This window comes from Salvelinus sp. IW2-2015, linkage group LG8, assembly GCF_002910315.2.
Source record: "Salvelinus sp. IW2-2015 linkage group LG8, ASM291031v2, whole genome shotgun sequence".
Taxonomy (NCBI): Eukaryota; Metazoa; Chordata; class Actinopteri; order Salmoniformes; family Salmonidae; genus Salvelinus; species Salvelinus sp. IW2-2015.
In genome coordinates, this window is record NC_036848.1 from 31,235,600 (window position 1) to 31,260,984 (window position 25,385).

General features: G+C 42.5%; 1 pseudogene; it reads left to right on the top strand.

Moving 5' to 3' along the window:
• The first annotated feature begins 1,075 nt into the window (after nt 1-1,075).
• On the top strand, nt 1,076-24,889 carry LOC111967725 (anthrax toxin receptor 1-like; annotated as a pseudogene).
• The last annotated feature ends 496 nt before the right edge of the window (nt 24,890-25,385 follow it).

Here is a 25,385-nt window from a genome sequence, read left to right on the forward strand (position 1 = left end):
CTTTCTTAGCTACAGTATACCTATCTCCCTGGCATATTACATCCCAGTTGTCTTGAACTCACTGAAGTCAAGTTTCGCAGTTCTGAGCATGGCCAATGTTGAATGTTAATCATTTAAACTTGGAAAAGAGCCCCTTAATCCCAGATGTGGGACCACACAGCCACTGTCACTGATTCCTTCCAAAGCACTCATCATTTTGCGATTTCCAACTTGTTGTGGAATGTTTATGTCCAATGGKCAATGAGCACCGATACATTTGTATCTATCATTTCTCTTCATTTTTTCTCTTCATATGACAAGGATCAAAAATGATTTGCCATAAATATGTCGCAAGGTTAAYTCCGGTGTGTATTATAGCCTGATCTTTCAGGCTCATGAGAAATTGTCTGGTGCACGAGCCTAGCCAGGCGTTGGTTGGCTGACGCTAGGATGACATGCCTAATTAGGAAATAGCAATGAGATTTGTTTATCAAATAAATACAAAGTAGGCATACGTAATGATTTCGGTGGTTAATTTAAATTTGTATTGCCAAGTTGAGTTATTAGGCTACAACAACATTCAAGACAGATGGGATTTTTCTATAACTACATCAGTGGATGCTCAGCTCATCACTTCTTTGTCCATGGCTGTTTTCATGCCTGTTTTCCAAAGTTAGCCTCTTGAGAGGGAGGCGCAAGGTGGATATTTTTTTCTCTCCTAGCAGAAATATGAAACCTGGTTCATTTCAGCCAAGTTTGTCCCAAGCTCCCAGTTCTTAACATTGCTTTGCATTGCCAGTCTCCATTTTGCTTTTTTAACTAAAACTCGTTTTGACAATTTGACAGGAAACGTGCATTTTGTGAATTATCCACATCTATTCTAACGCAATGAAACATTTGTATTTGTTTATCAAATAGGCCTACTACACTATCTATTTTTTTTAAATACGATTKTGAAAGGATTATATGTCTATATCGGATAGTAAAATCACTCTGAACAAATTATTTTATATTTTTTCCGAGGAGAACAAAGTGCCGTAAGCTTTATGGTATTTCTCGCCCTCATCGCCCATCCAATAATTGCCAGGGGGGAGGCAGTCAGTAATGTTTGGAAACTGAGTGCAACAACAATCTCGACAGCTTTGACCGTGTGTTGTTTTGTTATGGGCATCTCTGCCTAGAGAAGTAATTCAAACACTTTTGGGGATGTGAGACGGCATTGACTTTTTCCAATTGAGCTTTTGAAGGAATTTACCTTTTCGTGGGGAACAATGGCGAGGTTTTTGGTGAAAATGTCTCTCGTCCTACTTTTCCTTGGATTTTTTATGTTCACTTTAGCATCCGTAAATGCTGAACCAGAGCAAGTCGATAAAGAAGAGGAGGAAAGTACATGTCAAGGGGCTTTCGACTTGTATTTTGTGCTTGACAAGTAAGTTACTATCGAAATGCCATATTTATTATTATACTGCATAGGCTAAATAAACCCAAGATACCGTTATATTGAGATGCCAAGCTTCTCTGGTTACACACATATGCCAATAGCATAGCCTACACTGTTTAAGTAAAATAAAAAGTTAAAATACAAACGTTTTAGTGTTTTTACGACGTTGCAGACTGTTAATGCACTTACAAATAATGAGTAATGTAAATAATTTATTCCAGCTGTTACAGCTGTTTCTGTATAGTCTGACCTCTCTTTTTTTGCACAAGGCAGGGATAAATCATCTATATAGGCTGCTCACAAATTAACTTGATAAATTCATTAAGTTATTAATCAACAGGCAGTAGTGTGTGTGTGCGTGTGCGTGGTGATGCAGTAGGAGGCTGACTCTATGCATCGAACACACCGCCATCGTCATTGCATTTTGGTACACCAGAATTACATTCATTTCCAATGAAACGCTTGCGTTTGCCTTGCAGCGTTGCAGAGGCATTTGCAGTGCGTTCGGTGTGCGTAGACGGCTTGACAGAAACGGTAGCACAGGGTGAATGTTGAACTTTTGTTGCATACATATCCAGATGATGTTGTGTGCTAATTTGCGCGAGTTGCTGTCGGTGTGTTCGAAGCGTTAGCTGAATAAGCAGTACAAGTGATCATAAACTTCTCTGTGTCTTTTTTTATTCCTTCTGTCCTAATGGGGGATGCACGTCTGTGCATGCCCGCGGGTATCTTTACAAGGTCCACTACTTACTTTTTCACATTAAAGAATGGGGAATAAGACACAGTCTGTACGYTCTGTACATGACTACCTACAACTAACATTCAGGAGTATAGTTTTCATAGAGTGACCAATTCATGCATTTCCTCCTTTCCACCCACATAGGAAAAATCTTTGTGGTTCCAACATCTTAAGCTAGACCAGCAGCAGGCCTCTCTCACTGTCTCGGGAGAGAAAAGTAGACCATAGAGACCTTTCTGTCCTGCTATAGCCTAAGCCTAGCGTCTTTATGTAATAGATCAGATCAGATTGAAGCATATTTTAGATAGAATGTCATTTATAAACACAACTCATAGTAGATGTATGATTAAACCTTGATATATTGTGGCCCTGGTTGTGGATGTTGGTGCCACTGTTTGATGTTCCTGACTTCAAACGAAGGCTCATTATGGACATCCCCTCAGGCCTGAGCTGTTTATTAGATGCACAGACCTAAGATTAAGGTTAACAGGATGTATGGAGGTTAACAGGATATAGCCCTCTGTACAGTGGCTTGGCTACTGAGTCATGCTTAGGGTCTGGAGTTTTTCCTGAGCTGGAAGAACTCTGTGCCTTATTTACTGTATATTCTACAGGACCAATCGTTTTTTTCTCCAGGTCAGGGAAAAAACTCCTGCCTCTTGTCATGCTGCATAGGGCTACAACTAGTCTACAGCAACTTGGTCTCGAGTTTCTTTGAATATTAGTCCTTTTAGGCTTCACGACTAGTTTATGGAAAAATCTCCCCCAGCCAAGTGGCCACTGAATAAAGGAAAATGGACCATGTGGATATCATGTATCATTATTGTCAGGGTCCAAATGGATGGTGGATCAAAGAGAACCAACTTTAAGCTGTCATATGTTGTGGTGTACCATAGGCCTACAGAGGTATGAGTTTGTGCTGAATCAGACTGGTAGGCCCTATCCTGCTGTTTTGTAAGGAACACAACACAAAGGGATTGTTTTAGGCATGTTTCTATCACCACAGACTGGTACTGATGCCAGATGTTCTGCACAATAAAGATCCTCAAAACACACTCCTACCTACCACTGTAGCTAATTCTCATCAGATGGTATGGGGAAACAACCTAGTTTTACCTTTGGTCTGCTAAAATAACTTCCTTGTCCTCACTTAGGCTACTTGTGACTGGCACACCCGCATTTACCACTTGTAGGACGCTTAAACACTGGCCCATGGGACATTCACCCTTTTATAGGAAACAGGATCATGATGCTAGAAGCTCTGATGCTCTAGCAGATTTTTTTCCACAGATATCAGGGTGGTTTCCATAAGATTTTGATCACTTTCAGCCCTTTTGATTTGAACAAAACCTTCCATGCATGTTTACCCACGGTAGAAGTGGTCAGAAAGGGACAATTTTTTACCTGAATGTCAAAACATTCAGGAGATAGAGGTCCTCAAAGTTTGACCCGTTTTGCATACCCAACCCTACCATTAGATATCCATATGATATCATTTGAAAGCTTACAAAGAGGGTTGTCAAAGTATTTTATCATTTATTGAACCAAAATGTTTTAAAAATACTAATGTAACTCTTTTTTTTAACCTATAAAGCCAATTATCTAAAAACACATAAACTCTTATTTTTTTCATGCTCATATACAGTATGTTGTAGCTTAGACCCTATTTTGCATCATCAGAGTTGTTTGTGTTGTGCCCACCATCGGTTGAGACTCGGCGTACTCTTGAATACAGGGTGGGTGTCAGTCATGTTTTGATTGATAAATGTACTAAAATGTGTATAGAATTGACAAAGATGGTTGAATGTTCACACATCAGAGAATGTTTTTATTTTGCGGGGTATTTTATTAGGTTTCCCATTAGCCGACGCCAATGGCGACAGCTAGTCTTAATGTGCATTTGAGTGGGAATATCTGTTGTTTTAAATTATACTGTCAATCTTCCATAGGAAACCAATTGAAATCATAGAAATATAGATACTAGATTAGACATTCCCATTCAAGTTGACATTCGACGGTGTGTAGACCGGCGGCCATCTTTTTGGTTGTAATTGGAAGTTAAATTTGAAATTGAAATGGTGTACCAGCTAAATTGCAGTGACCTGAAGGTATAGGTCCATTCTATTAATTCTCTTTCTATGGATCAAATGACACCCACCCTTTATTCAAGAGTTATGCTGTGTCTCAACCAATGGAAGGCACAACACAAACACCTCAGATTATGTAAATGAGGGTCTAAACTAGAACATATGCGAAAATAAGACAAACCTGAGTTTACACATTTTTACATAATTGCTGTTGAAGATTAAAAGATTGCATAATTGTTCATTTATATCWAAAAAATCTTAAGATATTTTAAAATAGTTTGTAAGCTTTCAAATGATATCAAACTCAACCGTTTATCTTTTCCAGTGATGAAGACATGGAGGTCTAATGGTAGGGTTGGGTATGCAAAATGGGTCAACTTTGAGCACCTCTATCTCCAGAATGTTTTGGCATTCAGTTCCAAAAAGTCACTTTCTGACAACTTCTACCATGGGCAAACATGTATGGAAGGTTCCGTTCAAAAGGGGTGCGTGCGATCACAAAGTGATTGAATTCATATGGAACGACCCATCATTGTTTTCTGATCAAGCGATAGGGACAAATGGAAACAGTTATGTTTGGCACTTGTGTTTTCCCAATGGTCGCTGCATATAGCAGCCATTTTCTCCTCCTTTTCAAGTCTTCGTCATTCTTGTTCTTCTCACAGGCCGACATTGAAGTTGGATGTTAAGTCATGATAATTTAAAAGTCCAAGCCAACCGGACTACAGCTGAAGTCTATAAATAATTGAAATACAGTATGTCAAAACCTTCCCATTGTGGAATGTGCTTTTTTATCTATTCAGGACCATGGTGCTGCTTTGGCCTCCATTAAAGCGCTAGAAGTAGCTTTTGGCACATTTGTTTTGCAGGAATAAGTGCCTTGTTAAATGTTATCATACCGTCTAGAATTCCGAGTGTGTTGAGGGACCCGAGTGAGACAGACATTTTAAAGGAATGGCAGTCATTGAATGGCAGTCATTTATTTAGACAAGAAAATATTGCACCCAGAGAACATTTTGAAAAGAAMAAAGAGAGAGAGACAAAATATCCAAGYAAAAGAGAGAGTAGGAGAGAGAAAATAAAGATTGCAGATGGGGGCCTACCTAGTACACAGCAAGTAGGCCTCAAGCTAAAAGTAGGTTAGTGGGTTCTCCGTACAAATCCCTATGCGTAGTCAGTTAATTGGTCGCAGACTGGGGTGCRTCTTACCATGCAGCAGGCCCATCTGGAATGGGACACTAGCTTCATGGTGTTGGATTTTCCTCTCAACACGCATGAGAGCAGAGCTCATCGCCTTTACTGAGCGCCTGGTCTGATGGAGCTTTTTCCCCCACATGTAATAGGCTAGACCCCTGGCCCAGACCGACTGAACCTTCTCTCTCTGTCTGTTTGTCTCACACTCTCTCTCTCTCTCCCTGACTCACTTCATTTTGCTGCTTCTAGCAGTGCGTTTTCACACAGTCAGCCTAAAGAAAGGCTTGATTGAAAAAATAAAATATATTTACTCTGGGTCGTCCGGGTTTTTTATGTGTTTAAAATAATGAATACTTTCTCTCTCTGACATCTAGCGCAGTCCTGACATGTTTAGCATTGCTAGATGTTAATGGTCCATGTTGCCTCCCCGAGTGCCGTGAGGTGTTTGGTAACGGTAGAGCTAAAGCAATCAAATCAAATATGCCCTAGAAAACTAGAGACGTAGTTGTTGCTTGTGGCCTTGAGACCATAGCCTGTCAAGCTGGGTGTACACCACGCGGCTTTGGCCCCAATTTAGCTGTCCCAGACAAGTTTTTGAGATTGGAGACAAAATCCCCATGTCGTTGCCTACTTGGGGCGCGCGGGCGTCCCGAGTAGCCCTCAGAGACYCAATCTCAGGGCTACCGATCCCATTTTTGAGCAGTACCCAGATGTCCAGATATTTTCAAACATGTTTGATGGGCACAACATCTGCAATGCTCTTGTAGTGTGAGATATGCAARGACAAGATTTTGAGAACGGTGATCAGCAGGTAGCCAAGTGGTTAGAGCGTTGGACTAGTAACCGTAAAGGTTGCAAGATCAAATCCCTGAGCTGACAAGCTAAAAATCTGTTGTTCTGCCCCTCAACAAGGCAGTTAACTGACAGTTCCTAGGCTGTCATTGAAAATAAGAATTTGTTCTTAACTGACTTGCCTAGTTAAATAAAGGTAAGATATATAAATCATTTTTTAAATAGCCAATGAGAGCTCTCCAGAGAAGGAGCCAATGAGATGACGCAGAATGTGTACTCTCGAGCAGGAGCCATGACCATCACTAGTATGCATTTGTACTTGCCAAAGTGTCAAGTCGTTACATCTCTGACAAGGTCTTTACACACAATGTCATTCAATTCCAAATGTATTGGGCTAGATATTTCAACTCTGTATGGCAAGCATGAATGTTTGACTGAAAACGTTTACGAAGCTGCGTTGAGCCACAGCTCGTTCCAGCTATCACATCACATCCTCGTTTTAGCGAGACAGTGTGGTATCAAGAATCGTCACGACCAAGTGAAGAATCTCATAGTTTGTGACCCCCCCGGCGGTGCCACGTCGTTTCATGTGCACACCACCACCAAGACAAAAAAATGACAGGGAAAGATGGTCGCCTAATGTCTCCGCGATGTTAGGACTTTAAAAGACGTGTAGCATCAGTTATCTTGTTGTTCCCCAGGACCGTTTTAAAGGAGTTGGTCAGAGCACCAACCTCACCGGTCCCTCGAATTTGATGATGCTGATTCATTTTGGCCTCTTGTCACTTGTTTGTGCTGACAGACAAGGCACTGGACTGAAGATCTTTGAAGGATCTTTTCTGCTTCCCCCCCAGCAGATGACATGAATAAAAAACCAACACGTTGCTTTAATTATCCCAGTTGTCCTAATGTTACCCCGATCTCTCTCTCTCTCTCTCTCTCTCTCTCTCTCTCTCTCTCTCTCTCTCTCTCTCTCTCTCTCTCTCTCTCTCTCGCTCTCTCTCTCTCTCCTCCTCTCTCTCTTCTCTCTCTCTCTCTCTCTCTCTCTACCTGCTCTCCTCTCTCTCTCTCTTTTCGCTCTCTCTGGTCTGTCGTCTGTCTTCGATCTGTCTGTTCGTATCGTCTGTCTGTCTGTCTGTCTGCTGTCTGTCTTCTGGTTGTCTGCGTCTGTCTGGTCTGTCTGTCTGGGTCTGCTGTCCTTCTGTCTGTCTGTCTGTCCTCTGTGTAATCTCACATATGTATGAGTATAGTCAGAGGATCTATCAATTGTATAACACACTAGGAAAAGGAAACATATACTCAGTCATGTTATGATATAATCTCCAACTCCTGTTGTCAAGGCCTTAATCATTTTAGTCAACAAAGCTGTTGAAGCTTGGGTTAACAACTTCCAAAACATTTTACATGAACAAAACCCAAACCTTTGAGCTGTAATGGTTTGACTCAGTCTATTAAAATGAGATCAAAGAAGAAGTACCACAAAACATTTTCAACGAGGATCTTACAAGAAAATAGCCCACTTCCTTTCCTAATGCTGTTTATACAGGTGAGGAAACTGCAAGCCAGGCTCCAATCCCACGACTGCCTGGTACCTCAGAGAACACTCTTGTCCAACACAAATAATATCCATCGTAATGCAAAAAATATCTAAGGCGGGAGTTCTTAGCTTAACCCGTCTTAGAAAAACACTGAAACACTATCCCTATATGACTGTACATTACATGAAAGAAGCCATTTTGAGTTGCAGTATTTCCCCCTTGTAATGAAACAAACTGCATCCCCGACAGACTGTCTCTTCCATCAAGTCAGGGCCAATCCAACTGTGTGTGTTCATGCCACGTCAGATGAACACTTGTTTATTCAACACATTTGTTGAACATCCAATGAGACGTTAGCTGGACTCCCCCCCACAAGTTTTATTTGGGTAAGGTTTGTTTAGTTTGAAAAGTCTTGCCCTCACAGGGTGCATTGATTCAGACGGATGCAATGCCTTGATGTGCTGGACAAACAGGAAGTTTGTCGGAGGAAAAAACAAGAACAAGGGAGGGAGATAGCTTAGAAAAGAATATACACAACTCTCTATCTGCCAAGTATATCATGTATGCTTATCCTACACAACAACGACCAAAATATACACCAGGAAACCAGTACGGAGACTAAACTGGGAAACAAATTAATGTTATGTCTGGCTCCAGATTAGAACTACGTGACATCCATGTGCGGCTTCGTCAGCAGCTTTGTCCTATTTCAAGCTACTGCTTCAGCCATCCGCTAACAGGGCTGTGGTTTGGTTCAGTTCAACAAATTAGCTTATTTCCCATGTTTTATATCCTTCAGTAACGAGTCACCGCCACAACCCCCAGCCAGGTCTCTTCCTTCCATTCACACGTGGGTCTGAGAGGAAATGAAGCTCTTCACCGTGGTCCCTCAGGGAGGCTCCGAGCTGTTTCCTCAGCCCCATGGGAGTTGAGCTGGGCAGTTTGCTAAATTAGTCATGACTGGTCCTCAGATGTGTCCTAACCTACTTTCCTCCTTTTCCCTAACGCATGGAGTTAGTTTGTGTCAATGGAGGTTGTCCGTGACACATTGTAAGGCCAGTCCGCTTAATAATAATATCTATGCTAGGATTGTGTGTGTTCACTTTATATTTTGCATACAATTTCTTTACTAGGAGGTGTTGGATAAACGTAGGAAATGTGTGAAGTGTGGTTTTAAACAACAGTAATTCATACGATGTAAGTATTCATCTGTTATTCTTTCTTTCTAAGATCTGGCAGTGTCAAAAACCACTGGATAGAAATCTACTCCTTTGTGGAGCATCTAGCTGAAAAGTTTATCAGGTAAGAGAACATCAGAAAAATATTTTCAATATCATGTATTGAAAGAATTATAGATTTTTAAATGGATTGAGATCTAGCCTATATTGAGCCTATATGAATCCTACTTACTTTTGAAGTACAGGTACATCTCCTGAAGAAGATATAACTTTGACTTTCTTTTTGTGCCACCAGATGTTTGCATATACTGGTAAAGTTACCACGGTTATTAGTAGGGCTGAAAAAGACAAATTGCGATTTTTCAACCAAAAATTGTGATTTGACTTGCAATATAGACCAAAACACTTGGGTGAACTGTTGGAATCATAGAAATAGAATGATTGTGTTGTTTGGCATGACAACAAATGAAAAACCCAGCTAGGAGTTATGAAAGGGTAGGAACCAACGTGTTGGTCAGTGTTTCCCAGAGGATCCTAATCACATTTAAGTAGTCATTGCACAAACATGCTGATCTACACCAGTGGTCCCACCATAAAAAAGGAACTCAGTCCGGCTTTCAACTTACTCCTGAAATTTGTTATCGTAGAATGCACAAGGTGCAATTTCTAAATTGGGTAATGCGTTTCCTCTTGTCAAGTCAGTCATTGAAGACCTTAGAGAGCTAATTATAACTTGTCAGAAATGTCCAGATCAACTAGCCCATGTCAGCTAACATTTGTTTTGCCCATTGACTTTGTTGTAATGTTTGTCACTCAAATATCACATGAACACACATAAGACATGGCAAAAAAGTGTAGAATTTCAGGAAATTAGCTTGAAAATGGCAAAAATAAATAAAATAAAAGATCCATCCCCTATGCAAAACAAATAGAATTGCAGGAAAATAAGCTTTAAACCTGCAGCGATTTCTCTCCGCCAACAAGAAGAGTGTGAACAGTTTGTGTCGTGAACAGTGTGAAAGAGGGTTACGGATAAATATTGTTTTGCATGACGTTTCTTCTTGGATTTGATTCTACTCGCACTGCTGCTCCCAAACTAAAACTCCAGATCGCACAGCAAAATATTTTGTTGCATATGCTGCTTATACCATCCCACCGCTGTAATGGCATGAACATAATGGCAGGTCGAGAGGTTCCAAGCTGGGAGACAAATATGGCCATCTAATGTAGATAGTTTGCTACCTCCGTTTGGTCGGCATGGTTTTGCATCATTACCATCGTCTCGAAAACAACAGCTGCAACCATGGAATTGACTTTGAACGTGCTGCAGTATTGCACGCAACATGCTCACTTCAATGTATGTATTTGTCTGATGAAACGGGGTCCTGAACCCTTGTTAACGTGGCACGTACACAAACAATAGGACAGAACTCACCACACGAGAGAATTCGGACTTATGCTTAGATGTATGGACATCAGAGGAGGCTGGTGGGAGGAGCTCATAGTAATGGCCGGGAATGGAATCAATTGGAGTCAAACTTGGTTTCCTTATGTTTGATGTGTTTGATACCATTCTATGTCTTTTTATTACAGCCACTATAATGTGCCCGTCCTCGTATAGCTCTTCCCACCAACCTCCTCTGATGGACAAGGTTGTTCTCATGCTAGGGACTTTTTGATGTCAAAACACATGCTTGCATATCACAATAAATCAGTGAAATAAATGGTTTGGAGTGTGTGGTCCCTATAGTTTGTTTATCGGTTGAGTTCAGACATAGTATGGCCTCTTTGACGCTCGACAAAAGGAAAATGGCGCCAAAAGCGTACAGTATATCTAACCCTGTTGTTTGTGTGTTGTTTTACAGCCCCATGTTGAGAATGTCCTTTATTGTGTTCTCATCCAGAGGAACCACTCTCATGAAACTGACAGAAAACAGGTACACAAAAAATMTTGGGGTGCACCCCAAATGGTACATTATTCCCTTTATAGGGAACACAGTGCCATTTGGGAACCATCCATTGTCGTGTATGAGGACTTTGAAACAGAAGAAAGTGATGAAGCCCTCTACACTTTGATCTGTTCTACTCGGCAAGGACATTTTAAAGACCAGCCAAGGACATTTTCAATGACACGCGATTTGTGGTCTGTGTTGTTTGTCAGGGTGGAGATAAGAAAAGGATTGAATGTGTTGAAGAGAGAGATACCAGGTGGAGACACCTTCATGCACCTGGGCTTGCAAAGGGTACATATCTTCTTCTGACTGGGTTCTTACTTTATCACACGTTATTTACCTGTTAAAAAAAAAATGTAAACAGATGAATAAGAATAATATTGTCTTCTCTTTTCAGGCAAATGAGCAGATACACCATGAAAACTTTGGTAAGCATCCAATGATGTCCGTCACTACATCTAGACTTAAATAAAAAATCAATTTTTTTTCTGTACTTGGCAATGTCGAGTCATACCATTGATTGACCTCTCCGTTACAGGAACAGCAAGTGTTATCATTGCCTTGACTGATGGGGAGCTGAACGAACACCAACTCGTCACTGCACAACAGGAGGTATTCAAATAGGATTATAGCGTTCACCTTCCTGTTGAAGGAAAGGCAATGTAAAAACATGTTCTCTGGGGTTGATTCTTGTTTTTTTAACAAACAGGCGGAGAGAAGCCGATCTCTAGGAGCTATGGTGTACTGTGTTGGAGTAAAAGACTTCAACGAGACACAGGTAACGATTTAGTTTGCAGTGAAACAGATGCATGTCCTCTTCCCRTGTGAAAACACATTTAGGAACCTGTTATTAAAACAAAAAGTACACAATTACATGCAGTTTACTACTCACTCAATATTCTTTCAATACAATGATTACATTATGTGCTATTCATTTTTAGTAACCCGTTTGTAGACTATGTATCCTGTAATTGTATCTACCTACTCACCTTGAACCTGAGCTTGCTTGTGAGGTTGGCAGGGCTACTTATATCCCAGGCTGCGCGTTAGTGATAGAGAAATTAGGTGATTTGACTAGCATGCAAACGATTAACATATTAGCTAAGAAGAATGTTTCAGAGTCATGCAGTGTGAAACTGGATTTGAAACCTGATTGGCCCTATGACTCATTCTACCACCCAGATTGACTTTCACAAAATGCCTGGACATAATATACTGTACTATACCTGCATATACTATACCTGTATATACCATACCTGTATATACCATACCTGTCAAGGCACAGTAGTTTAGGCATCTGTCCAATGTCGTTTGTACATTAGGATTGTACCTGATTGTGCTTAGTGTGCCAGTCATTGTACTGTTATTCTCCCCCTAACCTGGTCATGCATGTAGAGAAAGATGGAGCCATACACTCTTTAAACAAAGGGTTCCAAAAGGTTTCTTCAGCATTCCCCATAGGATAACCTTTTTTTGTTCCAGGTAGAACTCGTTTTGGTTCTAGGTAGAGCCCGTTTGGGTTCCATGTAGAACTCTCTGTGGAAACGGTTGTATATGGAACCCAAAAGGGTTCTACCTGGAATCAAAAAGGGTTCTTCAAAGGGTTCTCTTATGGGGACAGCCGAAGAATCCGTTCAGATTCTAGATAGCACCTTTCTTCTACGACTATAGAGATACAATATAATTCTTAAATCAAGTGTTCACTGAACTCTTCGCTGAAGAGATTGGGTCATGATGTAAATAATATGTGTCTGTCTCTGGTTCCTGAGATGTGAGCTAGGAGGAAGCACTGGGCCTGTGTAAATAAATCTGCTCTCTCCTTCCTCCTATAGCTGGCCACCATAGCAGACACCATTGAGCATGTGTTTCCTGTGATGGGCGGATTCGTAGCCCTGCGAGGAGTGATCGACTCGGTAAATAAACCCTGGACAGAAAGGAGAGACAGTCCTGTTTCACAAGACATACCTTCAAAGAAAGATAAAATAAAGATGAAAAGACAAAATACACAAAGATGTTGTAATCTACAGCTACTGAATGTCTCAAATTTGATTTACCTGTTTATTTTGACAAAGAATCTTGACAAGCTATGAGTTAATTGTAGCTAATATTAACCTACAAAACTCAATTCATCTCCTTATTCTCCTTCTCCAGATCATCAAGAAGTCCTGTATTGAGATTTTAGCTGCAGAGCCCTCCAGTGTTTGTGCAGGAGGTGGGGTCCCTATAGGAACAAAGCAGATCAATGCCAGTCAATGCTAGTTCCCTGTCATTGCTTAAGTGCTGTGTTAATTTCATTAAGGGGCCAAGCTGGTGCCAGTGCCCTTCCCTCTGACTGGGGCTCAGCTGGCACGTATTCATTAGTGCACACCGTAGTAAAACGTAGCACACATTATGCAATGGAAAACTTAAACAAGCGTTTCTTATTGGACATATTCAGGGAGTCCCTCCCTGTTTCACTTCGTTTTTTATCAATTTGTTGCCTAATGAATTATTATATTTAAGGTTTAGTTTATTGTCAGTCATAGTGTACAACATTGGCAGTCAAGAGCTGAATTATAGCGTTCAGTCCAAATGTAAATATAACTAAATAAACAAATGAAGAAATCGTTTATTAGAAATAGTTTATTGTCATCGTGAGGGAGGGAGGGAGGGAGGGAGGGAGTATCATTGTCACAGCCAGTGAGAAGCCTCAGAAGCCGTGGTCAGTCAAGACAGGTCCTTTCAGAATAAGGAAGTACTGGTTTAGAGCCGTTGAACAGGGCACCCTGCAGCAAGGTCTCCGTTGGTAGCTAGCCAGCTACTCCTTGACCACCACCAACATGCAGCACCCACCTGAGTAATGCCCCCGGCAGCCTCTAGAGTTTAGGGCGCCAGAAAACCCACTACACGTCGGCAACAGATCAGAGTAGCCCTGTAGTCCTCCAAACAAGCCTCTATCATCTCCACACAGACCTCTGCTGTCCTCTTACTTTGGGCTTGCTTGCTTCCTTAAGCTCCAGCGGTCAAAACAAAACAGCTAGCCAGATAGCTAACTAGCTAGCTAGCKAAGCCAACCAGCTGACTTGCATAGGAGTCTGATCAATCTAATGACACCAACAGACAGGAATCCCCATTGGTGCTAATGGAGTGTATCGTATTGGGGATCTTGTTATGAGAGCGTCTCTAAATGGAATTTATCCTGGCCTGCCAAATGGAAGTCAATTTGATAAATGACTTTTTTCCCAATCGAGAGACACAAGTCCCATATGACCTGCAGTCTGTTTCCTAAGTATGTTTTCTGTATTATTTAACCAATGTTGCCAAGCCAATCTACCTAATCTTGTATGCTATCCAACATAATTGTGTAATGTCTGATAGCCTATGATGTATGTATGTATGTATCTGTACTATTTTTCCTACACTAAAGCTGTTGTCTTTTATTTCCAGAGAGTTTCCAGGTGGTGGTGAGAGGAAATGGTTTCCTTCACGCCAGAAATATAGAGCAGGTGTTATGCAGCTTTAAAGTCAATGACACCCTCACAATTAGTGAGTACCTGGTTACATTTACGCAATAATGCCTGAGGGGGTGTGGTATATGGCCAATATACCATGGCTAAGGGCTGTTCTTAMCTATGACGCAACGCGGAGTGCCTGGATACAGCTCTTAGCCATGGTATATTAGCCATATACCACAAACCCCCAAGGTGCCTTATTGCTATTTTAAACTGGTTAGCAACGTAATTAGAGCAGTAAAAATAAATGTTTTGTCATACCCATGGTATATGGTCTGATATACCACGGCTGTCAGCCAATCAGCATTCAGGGCTCGAACCACCCAGTTTATAATTACCTTTAAAACACTGTAGGCTTACCAGGTGTTTTTATACTAATGTGTATTTTCAGCTGTAACATGCATGAAGTACTATAGGTGATTGAAGAAACTTAAGTTACTTCAGGAAACCGCTGACAAAAGTGTTGGGCTCTCTCCCCAGATGAGAAGCCTGTGGATATCGAAGACACGTTCCTGTTGTGTACAGCTCCGGTTATAGATGAAGTTGGGCAGTGAGTAACTTTTTTTTAACATCCGTTTTAAAATGGTCCGAGGTATCCCTGTAGGATGAGAGTGTGTTGCTTCTTAACCACATGTCTAGCCGATCACTCTCCAGCCCTCGCAAACAAACACACTAACAGAGGGAGAGACCCAGAAGAAGCCTGCCGTGCATTAGGGTGTCTTTACGATCCCTGTCAGGGCCACAGTCCACTCCTCCTCTATTCTCTCTATATGACGATGAGCACTCATTTAGATCCTCATTGGTTAGAGCCCTGTGTATTCATAATGAGAACGGTGTTGGGTTAAGGTTGCCCCTTAGTCCTAACAACAGACACACCCATCATCCATACCCATCATCCATCAGCTGGCTTCGTTTCTAAATCAACAAACCACTCTTTTTTTCAATCACACACATTCCACTAATTTCTCCCTCTCTGCTTACCTCTCTCCTGTCCTCTACCCTCTCCCTCCAGCTTCTACCTTCTCCTCTCCCTTCACCCGGCTACAGGGTCTCTCTCTCTCTCTCTCTCTCTCTCTCTCTCTCTCTCTCTCTCTCTCTCTTCCCTTCCCTCTCTGCCATATGTTTTTTCCTTATTTTCTTCTCCTCTTCTGTCATCTTCTCTTCATCTGTAGAGTAATCTGGCAGTTAGCACCCCATGGTCAAATGTATCACCATTCCCTCACACACACGCACAAACATACTCACATCTCTACAAAATGTGAACATGGCCCAAGTCCAACTGTCCATATTTTTCCTCTGATCGTTACTTCTTTAAGGGATAAGAAGCTGTTTGCTGGCACTGAGGTATGCGTGCACATGAACTTAAACCACATAGCCGACTCCAGACAGTCAAACCTGAAGAGGCTTTATCAGTCAAAAATGGCCTAGTTCGCATACCCTCTTGATCAGTCTACGTGCTTTGCACCCCTAGAAAAAATGTGTGGAATTCAAAATGTGTTTTTTCTTTTTAATCATTGAGGTTTGATATGTTTTTCTGGCTAGAATTGTTTTGCGCCCCGAAGCGAAAGGTACTGGCAGTCGTTTTTGGAGATAGGAAGAAAAAGAGATGTGATATGGGCATCGATTGTTTTTCATCGGGCAAGGTCAAACTTGTCTTGGCTGACAAAGGGTTTAACCAACTTTGATGCCAGTGCCGATGCCCTACTTAGTCTCAGACATGTAATAACACGTCTGAGCAATAATAGCCTGTTTGTTTGTTGGGCGCAAAGCTCTTTTTGTGTGGCACTGTACAACGGTGCCATTTTGCCAATCAGCTGTCTTGTCCAAGCAAGTCCTAACTAGCATAATTTGCTTCCATTTGCGTGTCCTGTATTGAAACCATGTGTGTTTTTGTGTTTCAGGGTTGTTTATCTACAAGTGAGCATGAATGAAGGCCTGTCGTTCATCACTAGCTCTGTGCACATCACCACCACAGAGTGTGTAAGTATGCTCTTCCAATCACATTACAACTACTACTCCAAAACTCACTAGAAATTGTCTTATGTTGGGAAACAATTATCCTATTTCCAGAATTGCTTTTATTTCTTGGGTTCTATCTTAATCTTTTTCAGTTTTTCATTTCTGCCTAATTTTACCTCCTCTTAATCTTGTTCCGGGGCATTTATAAAAAWAAAAAWAATAATAATAATTTAGAGGGCTCCTGTTTTGCTTGAGTAAGTTTCATTCTCCTCTTCTTTTCTTTCTCTGCTCTATCTGGTGTTCTATCTGGAGCCAAACCACAGGGGCTTCAGCAATGATCCACCCAAAAGCCCCCCACGTCAGAGGGATTTTAAACAGCACTCCGCTCACCCACAAAATAAAGAAAAAACACCACCACATCTCATCCACAATCTATAGGCTCTAATAGGAACCATATTGTCCCCTATTTAGATCTTGAGACCTCTCCTCAACTTCTCTCATCAGTCTTCCTGMTCTGTGTATCTGGGGGTCCTAACCCTGTCTTAACGATGACTCTTATCTCCCTTGGCAGTTTGATGGTACCATCCTTCTCATCACTCTTCTGGTTCTGTTCCTGTTGATGGCAATGCTGTTCATGTGGTGGTTCTGGCCCCTCTGCTGCACAGTGGTAACCATAAAAAATTGGTTCAATATGATGGCAATTATGGGCCACATGTTATATTATACTGTATAGAGTAGACCATTTAGCAGAGTAACTGCCATTTGAATGATTTAATAACCCTTTAAAAGTAACCTGGTTCAATGTAATGCAAATGATGTTGTTATTGTTTGTGTAAGAGTGTTACCAGAATATAATAGATATGACTTTAAAAGTGTGTAACAATTTCTTTGTCAGTTTTGCAGTTCATTCAGATGATAAATGACAAATGCCAGGGAATGATAATGAACACCTGATGTGACCACTTAGTCACTGTCATCAATTAATATTAATGTGACTTTCCACCCTGAACTTCCTGTCTAGGTGATCAAAGAGCCTCCTCCAGCACCCCCTCCAGAGCCAGTAAGTCAGCCRTTGAAGGCGCATTTAGTTTTTTCACAACCAAATCTCTATTTTTTTATGTTAAATTGCAGGCATGTTATAGAAGGGTCCAGACACTTTTTTTGCGATTCCACTTGTTTTTTGACAGACTTAGGCCAACCAGCATGTCACTTCCTCATCTCCTTGTGCAATACAGGGACTCTGAAAAAACATGAACACCCAAATACGTCATTTTAGAAACAGAAAAGCTCTCAATATAGTGATGCAGGACTTTAGATGTTGGAACACATGAAATGTTGTCATTCCGAACTTGATCCACAATGTCATATTCAATTTTGTTGCGTCTCGAGCGATACCGTCCATTCTAGCAGCAGGCTACACGGAGAATGGAACAGCTGGATAGGGGAAACAGCTTGAGTCTTGCAACAAAAAAAAGAAATACAAATATAAAACAATTGTTTTAAATAGTCTAAACAGTTACAGGTGCCGTCATTGCTCCCTGTGGGAGTATTGTACAGACAAGGCAACTTAGACTATGGAGGGTTTTACGCACATCCAAACTTTTCACAGGAACTGGACAAAGATCCAATARGAAGAGAAATGGGGAACGTCCGCTCACCATTATACTCCCAATTGMAATGTTTTCTAAACATCATGGAACCATCTCACAGATCATATTTGAACTTCCKCAGAAATAGCAGACGGAATTGCATTGCATTCCAGCCATGTACATTCTCAACACAAACTCATGGACGGTGGAATCTTTCCAATAAGTTTGGTTTATAATCAAATTAAACGGGGGGAAAAACACATTTAGGATCGGGTCAGAAGCATGATATCATACATCGCATCTCTCGTTCCATGAGCATACAGTGAGCATAGTGTGTAGGCCTAAGGACTCTTGGGGCAGGAGGCATGGATGGTTGTCCTATCCACTGTATTAAATAGTATACAATAACCATACAATAGGCCTAGTTACAGCAAACATGTAGCCAGTCTAGTTTTTTTTATTGGCTTTAACATAGAAATATTTTTCTACACACATTGTATTCGCCTTTCGAAAATGCACTGCATGTTCGAACCATGGACAATTGAACATGCAATCTCCATAGACAAACATTGGCAGTAGAATGTCCTTACAGAAAGAGCTCAGTGACGTTTCAACGTGGCAACGTCATAGGATGCCACCTTTCTGACAACTCAGTTCGTCATATTTCTGCCCTGCTAGAGCTGCACCGGGCAACTGTAAGTGCTGTTATTGTAAAGTGGAAATGTCTAGGAGCAACAGCGTCTCAGCCGCAAAGTGGTAGGCCACGCAAGCTCACAGAACGGGACCACCGAGTGCTGAAGCGCGTAGCGCGTAAAAATCGTCTGTCCTCGTTTGCAACCATCACTACCGAGGTCCAAACTGCCACTGGAACCAAAGTCAGCACAAGAACTGTTTGTCGGGAGCTTCATGAAATGGGTTTCCATGGCTGAGTAGCCACACACTAGCCTAAGATCACCATGTGCAATGCCAAGCGTTGACTGCAGTGGTGTAAAGCTTGCCACCATTGGACTGGAGCAGTGGAAACGCGTTCTCTGCAGTGATAAATCACGCTTCACCATCTGGCGGTCCAATGGACTAATCCGGGGTTGGCGCATGCCAGGAAAATGCTACCTGTCCCAATGCATAATGCCAACTATAAAGTTTGGGGGAGGGGGAATAATTGTCTTTTGCTCTTTTTCATTGCTTAAATTGTTCTCCAAAAGGCATGTGGGAGTGCCCAAACATATGGAAGAAGGTACTCTGGTCAGATGAGATTAGAATTGAGCTTTTTTGCCATCAAGAAAAACGCTATGTCTGGCGCAAAACCAACACCTCTCAACACCCCAAAAACCTCATCCCCACAGTGAAGCATGGTGGTGGCAGCATCATGCTGTGGGGATGTTTTTTGTCAGTAGGGACTGGGAAACTGGTCAGAATTGAAGGAATGATGGAGGGTGCTAAATGCAGGGAAATTCTTGAGGGGAACCTGTTTCAGTCTTCCAGAGATTTGAGACCGGGACGGAGGTTCACCTTCCAGCAGCACAATGATCCTAAGCATACTGCTAAAGCAACACTCGAGATGTTTATGGGGAAGCATTTAAATGTGTTGGAATGGCCTAGTGAAAGCCCAGACCTCAATCCAATTGAGAATCTGTGGTATGACTTAAAGATTGCTGTACACCAGCGGAATCCATCCAACTTGAAGGAGCTAGATCAGTTTTGCCTTGAAGAATGGGCAAAATTCCCAGTGGCTAGATGTGCCAAGCTTATAGAGACATACCCCAAGAGGCTTGCAGCTGTAATTGCTGCAAAAGGTGGCTCTACAAAGTATTGCCTTTGGGGGGGTGAATAGTTATGCACGCTCAAGTTTTCAGTTTTTCTATCTTATTTCTTGTTTGTTTCACAATAAAACATATTTTGCATCTTCAAAGTGGTAGGCATGTTGTGTAAATCAAATGATACAAACTCCCCCAAAAACATTTTAATTTCAGGATGTAAGGCAACAAAATAGGAAAAATGCCAAGGGGGTGAATACTGGTCCCCCGTAGGAATCAAACCCACAACCCTGGCGTTTCAAGTGCCACGCTCTACCAATTGACGGTTTGGTCCAACAAATGAAAGTGGAAGATGCTATTTTTTTTACTCAATTATAAAGGAAAAATAATAAGCAGTTGTTATAACTTGTTCCTAAACATTCTTCCTACAGTCACTGACTCCTTTCAGTCAATGGGCATCGCAGATAGGCCTAATGAGGCCAAACTTTTCACAGAAGCTGGAGACAAATAATGTTCAATATAAAGAAAAAAGGGAATGTCTGTTGACTGTTTTGCTGCTTGTGATATTTTAATAAAACATCGGTTAAAGGCTACTGATTAGGCAACTGTGAGCCTCCGTTGGCAAAATCGATGCCATAACCAATTGTGTTATCGCTAAGTCCAGATTTTGGTGAATCTGAAATATCACCACTAGCTCTGCTTAAAATTGGTACGTTTTTAAAGACACGCCTAAAATATTTCCACCCATCCCACCTCAGCGCAAGCGAGCTAATGTAAGACAGGTAAATTACCAACCCTCGCGCCAGGGTTGGAAAATAGCAGAACCCTGGCTTTTACAAGTCAAAGTTAAGATTGTGATTTTGACAGTAGCTCCGACTTAACGCCAGCAGAAAATAGAGCCCTAGGCATATCGAACACTTGCTTGGAAGTAAATTATTTACTCCCATCTTTTCTGTCTGCCAGGAATCAGATGATGAAGATGGCATGCCCAAGAAGAAGTGGCCAACCGTGGATGCATCCTACTATGGAGGAAGAGGAGTCGGAGGAATCAAAAGAATGGAGGTGAGGTGGATCTAATCACTTTACAGTTACACCCAAATAAATGTCCGTCTTTATCTCCCATATTTCCTCACAAACACATGAGTTGGAACTTTATTCTAGACTCTACCTTACCGCCTGTGTGTAGTATGTACTGTAGGCCCACTTCCACAGGTACAGTAGGTCATACCCCATCTTTGTTCCACTCCTACAGGTACGCTGGGGAGGGAAGGGTTCAACCGAGGAGGGGGCTAAGCTGGAGAAGCCCAAGAACGCGGTGGTGAAAATGCCAGAGCAGGAGTTTGAGCCGTACGAGCCCAAGCCCAAGAAGGCCCACAACAGGAAGCCAGCCACAGACAGGAAGTGGTACACCCCCATACAGGTAAAAACACTCTCTTCTTCTCTTTCCTTTCTACCTTTCTTTCTCAGACTAGTTTATACACTCTCTTCCTCTCTACCTATACATGTATAATAGGGTACTGTGTGTAGTATGAAATTACATATTGGCCATGCACACTTTACACAGGAAACATTTTTGACAGTATTCACTATAGCCATGTCTCCCTCCCTTTGTTTGCAGGGTAAACTGGACGCCATTTGGGCCCTGTTTCGCCGTGGTTACGACCAGGTTTCTCTCATGCGGCCTCAGCCAGGAGATCATGTGAGTACTAAAGCCTTAAAACACCATGGGAGCCCAGCCTTAGCCCTATCCCTCATCATACAGCCCTACACTTCCCTAAAAAAATGCCCCTGCAGTGGCCGACACTGCAACTGCAGTGCCAAAGTTCATGATAAGGCAGAGCCCAAAAACCTACTTCAAATCAGCCGCTGCCATAAAAAGAAAATAAATCAGAGCTGTGGACGCGCTCCAGACAGATCTACTTTATGTTTTATAAACCTCGACTTTAACTACTTTCTGATCGGGCACATGTTTGAACTGCCATACTGCCCCTTTATATCAAAATGGAGATTGGAGTTTGGCTTGGGGTTGGTTGAAGGTAGTTTTTGCTCTAGATATGCACTTGGAGGGCTGGGCTATATGAGACTCTTTATCCCATAGCCCTCCTCTCCTTTCTTTCCTTCTAGATCTGCAGCTAGCCTGCTGAGGTGGCACCTCTCCAGGTGCCAGTTAAAATCATGCGTTATTTGCAGAAAATAACCCTTTTTAACTGGAATTCCACATTTAAAGAGTGTTCTCTCAGCCAAATATATGAACTGAGAAGAAGTGAAGTACTGCCAGATAAGCTCTCAACAACAACACAGAAAATAAGCTTTCGACCGCAAAGAGGAACAATGATGCTTATGCTAATGATTGGCTTCCTTCAAATTTCAAAGAATTCTCCCGGCCAAATAGATGTCGATACTTTGTTCAAAGGGTTTGACCCAGGAAAACTTTTAACGATCACCACGTGCAAAAGGTTAAACATGACGCATTGCTTATTCCAGAGGAAGTGTTTCCGTGTAATGGCGTCGCCTACTCAAGTAATTTGCGGTCTGTTACGAAGGAGCAGAAAAATTCCCAGGCAGGCCTACTGGTACTGGTGTAATCTTGTTTTTTTTAGGGGGAATGGAAACGAATACAAGGCAGGCAAGTTCTTTCCTGTGTAAATTGTGACCTGAGGAGAACCATTAAACTGTCTTACTAACTTTTCAGCATGTCTGTCCCCTAGGCCATGCTAGCTGCTAACACAGCTCTTATCATTCCCACTCACACTCCCTCTCTCTCTTTCTCCCTCTCACACACAGACACATACACACACCGGCCATATTGGCGTTCACAGCATATGCACAGGCCTTGTGTGTTCCATTGGACCCATTTGGCCAAGGTCCGATCTGGATGCCTGACAGACATATTTCAGTCTGTTGCTATGTTGCATTTTATTACCATGCAGATTGCTATGACGACGCCTGTGTCCTGAATGGCACTATTGAGAGAAGCCTTGGCTGGAAGCCTTTACAGTTCAATCCCTAGTTTCCTTTGATTTCATCCGTCCACAATGGAGCTGCTATGTCCCCTAGTCAATGCGTCCTCTCTGAATACAACTCATGTAGCTATGTAGCTCCACGACACTGAAAAACAGAAAGGCACCATCTGTTCCTCTTTTATTTCTCATTCTCTTTGACCCTTCCGTCAGTCTTCTCCCTCTCTACACACCCCTCGCTCCATCTTCCTCTCCCACTCCACTATGGGATTCTCTGTGCTGGTTTTGGACACAGACCCTCTCCCTGTTTGCTTAGTTTAGGTTGAGTGCAGTATAGTGTACAGGGTATGATTAGCGTGCTTAGTCTGGTTTAGTCATCTCCCTCTGTGTGTAGCCCTAGTCCTAGGGACCTCAGCTATTTGGACCTCAGCTATTTGCCTCCAACTACTCTCCGACTTCTCCGCGAGCTCCTATGTAAAACATCACGTGCTCGAGCAGATTGACTCTTGAGGTTAAACTAGAGGCTTTGATTTAATGTCTCCCCTGATGGAGAGTTTGCACTGCGAAGGGCATGAGGTAATAGGCAGCGGAGACAACCGCGAGAGTCGTCTCGACCAGCGGGGACACGAACCCTTCTGAAGCAGCCCTGGCTAGTCTGTTTTATGACATCTGGGTTTAATGGCAGACATTGGAAAAGGGAGGTTCGAAGGACATTCTTTGTCTTGCCTTTGTGTTGTAAGTTTCTGGTTCAATGTCTCGAACCACACTGGTTCAATGTGAAGTACTCGCAGAAAGGTAGCTGAAATGAACCTCTCAAAGGGTCTGCAGAGAATGAAAGGATATTTTGATTTTATGTTCAACATCCCTCTCTTGTTCTCATCCTGTTATTGACTGGAAGGAATGTCATAGACTTAGAGTGGATTTGAGGAGACAGTGTTTGGTTACCAGAGGATTTCTGTTTTTTTTTCTCCTTGATGCATAATTTACAAGTCAGGATGAATGGAATGTGTCCTCGGTTGTTTTTGATTTTTTTGCCGATGCGGTCACTCAGTGTTTGTGTGTTTGCATAATGTTAAATGCCTCTACAGTCCTACAGTATACCCTAGTAAGTCCATGCCTGCCTATCTGCGTGGGGGATGGAAAAAGGCTTACTGGGTTGTCTTTCCAGTAAGGGCATGAGTCTGAGTTAGGCCATAAACCACGAGAGTTCACAGTAAGAGGCCACTGTGGTGGCTGGTGGGGGTTTAAACTATGTAGCTGCTGTGGATGAGAATAGAGAGCAAAAGTTTATCAACAAAATCAACTTATTTGTCTCAAGAACTCAGATCTCCCCCCTACCAATCCTCTGTCTCTCTCCCCCCTACCAATCCTCTGTCTCTCTCCCCCCTACCAATCCTCTGTCTCTCTCCCCCCTACCAATCCTCTGTCTCTCTCCCCCCTTTATCTATTTTTCTCTCTCTCATTCTCCATATGGTGCTATAAACAACATGGAGTTTTTGGAAAGCAGCCACAGTTTCATTGGCAACAGCAACAGTGCATTGGAACAGAACATTGGACTGGGAAGAGGGCGTAGGGGGGTCACAGCAGAGGCTGATGGGTAACCGTCCAGCCAGCTGGTCCTGGTTGGAACAGACAGAAAGGGTAGTGACCGTCCCATGACCATGGGGTCAGCTGGGCTCAGAGGTGTTAGCCTAGATGAGAGTTAGACACCTGTGTGCTGTACGTGGGAGAGGGGCTGGATCATGTCAGGGAGGGGGTTACAATGTAATCTGAYTTATGTCTTTACTGTAGCTTAATGGCGTCCTGTATACCTCCTGACTTTTAGGACATTGATCCCTGTGTAATCTGATGTTACTGTCTCTTTCCCCTCAGGGTCGATGCATCAACTTCACCCGGGTGAAGGACGAGGCAGCGGCAGCAGCCAAGGCACCTCCCCGGGCCCATAGCCCACCTCCCGCTTCGGACTACCGTCCCCTGATCAGCCCCACTACAGCGCCGCCACCACAGACCAGCCCGCCGCCGCGAGCGCCGCCCGTCACCCAGCTGCCCCCAGGGCCACCCCCCCCCCCCCCCCCCCCCCCCCAGGTCCCCCCTGCCCCCCCCCCACACGCCCCCCACCCTGCCCAAACAGCAGACCATGAGAGCAAATTAGGGACCCCACTCCAATAAAGAAATAGTCCACATTGCCAAAGATGCTCCCTCAACCCGAAAAGAAGCACAGTATTTATTGGAGTTGGGGTGAAATTAGCAGGAGACATTATGGTTTGTTGCTGGACAGCAAAATATGTAGTCATAGAAAGAAACATACTGCAATGGATGAAATGATTTGATCACCTACTGAGTATGTTATGATGGTTAGTGGCAAGGCGACAGTAGAGTGAGACTATGTAACTTTAGTCATCTCTGAGTCGATTTACTTTCAACCACAAGGATTGGATTTTGCTATCAAACCAATCTAGATTATGTAGAATTTGGAGCTTTTTTCATCTCTCTTTTGTACATTTTTAGATGTATCTTTTTACATCTCTATTTTGTAAATTGGAAGATTTGAAAGGGCAATTTTTTTTAGGGGGTCAACAAACATGGCACTGGTTTGATTAAGTTTAATATTTGTTTCTCATGTCCAAATAAGTTTACACAGACTGAGAAAGCCAGTTTTAGCCCATGTGGGTTATTCCATATTCCGTTCAAGAAACCCATTTTAATTACTCCCGTTTGGTAGTGTTGACGGA